The following is a 3,579-nucleotide window of genomic DNA, read 5'->3' as shown; positions in this document are numbered from 1 at the left end:
GCTTGATATCATGTGATGCTTTAATTAAAAATTTTGGTTAAGTAGTTTTATTTTACTGTTTTCTATGATTTATGCTACATGTTGGTATTACCTGATATACCGTTTTGGTGGATAAATCATTCTTAGATTTTGTTTTTATTTTCTTGATGCCTCTAATAGTGTTTCATGTGTAATTTTTGTTTCATAGCTTTGGAAAATTAACTTTATGTGTTCCACTATATATTTTCTCAGATTACGCAAGCGCACGACCTGCGATGCATCGAGATAGTAGCCATACTGTAAAATGTCAATTACGATTAGTAGCAGTCGTATAGGGCCAAGGTCAGCCTTCGGAAAATTCTTATCCTACTTGTGGATAGTTTACTATTGATCAAGAAAAATAATTTTAATTGATGTTGCTTTAATACTAGGGATATGCATCTACTTAGGTTTTGTATATTTCTATATCGGTTGCCTCTAGAAAAATATAGTCCTCCAACAATATTATTTAGGAACACAAACTTTAATTTTTTTTAAACTCCTGCTCAGTTGAGCACCATCACATAAATTGAGATAGTGAGAGTATACTTTGAATTATACTAATTTTTCCTTTCATATTGTAATTTTCAGGACTTTGGATAATATTAACCATGATTAAATGGGCTATGAGGTATACGGCATTCATATCTCTTTCGCCGTTGTTGATTTATTTGTGCTTATTTTTCAAGTTTCCTACTTAGCATATGATCTTCTCTTAAGGTTTATCATGGATATTAACAGTTTCTTATGCTTAATTTGATTTTCATGAGCAGTACTCTCACTAAGAGGGAGAGCCACCAAATATGTGTACATGTTGGTTTGTTCATCCATGCAAATAGAGCGACAATTGGTATACATGGCACACTTTTAATAATCATATTTTGGTCTCGAAAAGAATATTACGAAACAAACGAGCAAATATTTAGTAGAATAATTTTTTATGAACTCATTAATTCGTTACTCATCATTTGACCTTCATTAATTAAAGAACTTTAGTGTCTTCCTTGTATTAGATTTTAGTTAACAAAGAATTTCATTATTTTCGTGTATGTCATCAGAAAAGTAGTAAACGTTTTTTTAGAGTTTTTAAATTTTACTCTAAATTTTCATGATCATAGTAAAAACAAGTAATATTCCAATGTATTCTGCATTTTTACACCTTTAAATCTTTTTTTAATTTTATTTTATTATAAAAGTATGAAGCTCCAAAACAAGATTGTAAATGCCCATTTTTTGTCATATTTTCTTATTTTTATTTGATGTTATTTGGATTTAATTAGTCTAGTTTATTGAGGGGGTTAAGAGGGGTTGATCTTGTCATTTTAAGGCCAAAATTGGCCCAAAAATGGACCAAAATCAGCGGCCCAATGCTCCATACCCGCCCAGCTTTCAGGCCCCAACTGGACGCGTCAAAACGATATCGTTTTGGTTAAGTGGCTGAGATTCAATCTCAGCCACTCATCTTGTCTTGATCCAACGGTCACCATAGGAAGAAGAGGACTGTACGAGGTCGACCGAGGATCAGGTGGGGAGCCTTGACTAAGGATAAAGCTCAGGAGTTGGAAGGGAGGCTATCGGCTGTGGGAGCCTGGAGGAGTAGTGGGGATGCGAGCGTTATGTGATCGACAACGGCAGATTATATACGGGAGGTAGCGAGAGAGGTGTTGGGAGTCTCGAAAGGTTTTACTGGCGGGCACAAAGGCGAGTGGTGGTGGAATGATGTGGTCCAAGGTAAAGTGGAAGCGAAGAAGGCGGCGTACCTGAAGTTAGTAGGGAGCACATGCGAGGTTGAGAGGAGTGTGAATAAGGAGAGGTATAAAGTAGCTAGGAAGGAGGTGAAACTGGCGGTCACGGAGGCTAAGACTGCGGCTTTTAGTCGTCTGACGAGGATCTAGGGGCCAAGGGCGGGGAGAAGAAGTTATTTCGACTGGCTAAGGCGAGGGAGAGGAAGGCTCGGGATCTGGATCAAGTGAGGTGTATCGGAGACAAGGACGGTAGAGTATTGATGAGAGAGGCCAAGATTAAGTGGAGATGGCAGACTTACTTTCATAAACTTCTAAATAAAGAAGGGGATCAGGATATTGTGCTAGGCTAGTTGGGGCATTCTGAGAGTTACAACGATTTTGGGTACTGTAGGCGCATCAAGGTTGGGGAGGTCGTGGGAGCTATTCGTAAGATGAGCAGGGGTAGAGCTACCGGGGCCGACGAGATCCAGATAGAATTTTGGAGGTGTGTGGGTAGAGCAGGTTTAGAGTGGCTAACAGGGTTATTTAATATTATTTTCAGAACGAAGAGGATGCCGGACGAGTGGAGGTGGAGTACGGTGGTTCCGTTGTACAAGCAAAGGTGACATCCAGAGTTGCAATAACTATAGGGGTATCAAACTATTGAGTCATACAATGAAAGTGTGGGAGAGGGTAGTAGGAGCGAGGGTGAGGAGGACGGTGTCTGTATCAGACAACCAGTTCGGGTTCATATCGGGTCGTTCTACTACCAAAGCTATCCACCTTATTAGGAGGTTGGTGGAACAGTACAGGGATAGGAAGAATGATCTACACATGGTGTTTATTGATCTGGAGAAAGCTTATGACAAGGTTCCTAGAGAAATTCTTTGGAGATGTCTAGAGGCTAAAGGTGTGCCGGTTGCTTACATTAGGGCGATTAAGGACATGTATGATGGAGCTAAGACTCGGGTTAGGACAGTGGGAGGCAACTCCGAGCATTTCCCGATTGTTATAGGGTTACACCAAGGATCTACGCTCAGCCCATTCTTGTTTGCTCTGGTGATGGATGCATTGACACACCATGTTCAAGGAGAGGTGCCATGGTGTATGTTATTCGCTGATGACATTAGTTTGATTGAGGAGATGCGGAGCGGCATTAACGAGAGGCTGGAGGTTTGGAGACAGGCCCTTGAGTCAAAGGGTTTCAAGTTGAGCATGACGAAGAAAGAATATATTGAGTGCAAGTTCAGTGCCGAGCCGAGGGAAGCGGACATGGACGTAAGGCTCGGATCGCAGGTCATTTCCAAGAGAGGTAGTTTCAAGTACCTTGGGTCAGTTATCCATGAGGATGGGGAGATCGATGAGGATGTCACACACCGTATAGGGGTGGGGTTGATGAAATGGATGTTAGCATCTGGAGTTCTATATGACAAGAAAGTGCCTTCGTTACTCAAAGGTAAGTTTTATAGGGCGGTGGTTAGGCCGGCCATGTTGTATGGGGATGAGTGTTAGCCAGTTAAGAATTCACATACCCAGAAGATGAAAGTAGCAGAAATGAGGATGTTGAGGTGGATGTGCGAGCACACTAGGATGGATAAGATTAGGTATGAAAATATTCGAGAGAAGGTGGGCGTAGCTCCTATTGATGACAAGATGAGGGAAGCGAGACTCAGATGGTTCGGGCACGTTTAGAGGAGGAGCTTGGATGCCTCGATAAGGCGGTGCGAGCAGTTGGCGTTGGTGGGTACGAGGAGAGGTAGAGGGCGGCCTAAGAAGAATTGGGGAGAGGTGATCAGGCGGGATATGATGAGACTTCAGATCTTCGAGGACATGGCAC

At 41.8% G+C, this 3,579-nt stretch overlaps 1 long non-coding RNA gene across 1 annotated transcript; it reads left to right on the top strand.

The window, feature by feature from the left end:
* The first annotated feature begins 209 nt into the window (after positions 1-209).
* LOC109239072 lies at positions 210-938 on the top strand. The gene is made up of 3 exons (XR_002069841.1): positions 210-321; positions 610-649; positions 792-938. It is a non-coding gene; the product is annotated as an uncharacterized LOC109239072 (long non-coding RNA).
* Positions 939-3,579: the final 2,641 nt, after the last annotated feature.

The sequence above is a fragment of the Nicotiana attenuata genome, unplaced genomic scaffold, assembly GCF_001879085.1.
Source record: "Nicotiana attenuata strain UT unplaced genomic scaffold, NIATTr2, whole genome shotgun sequence".
NCBI classification, from domain to species: Eukaryota; Viridiplantae; Streptophyta; class Magnoliopsida; order Solanales; family Solanaceae; genus Nicotiana; species Nicotiana attenuata.
This window is presented reverse-complemented; position numbering and strand designations above follow the sequence as displayed.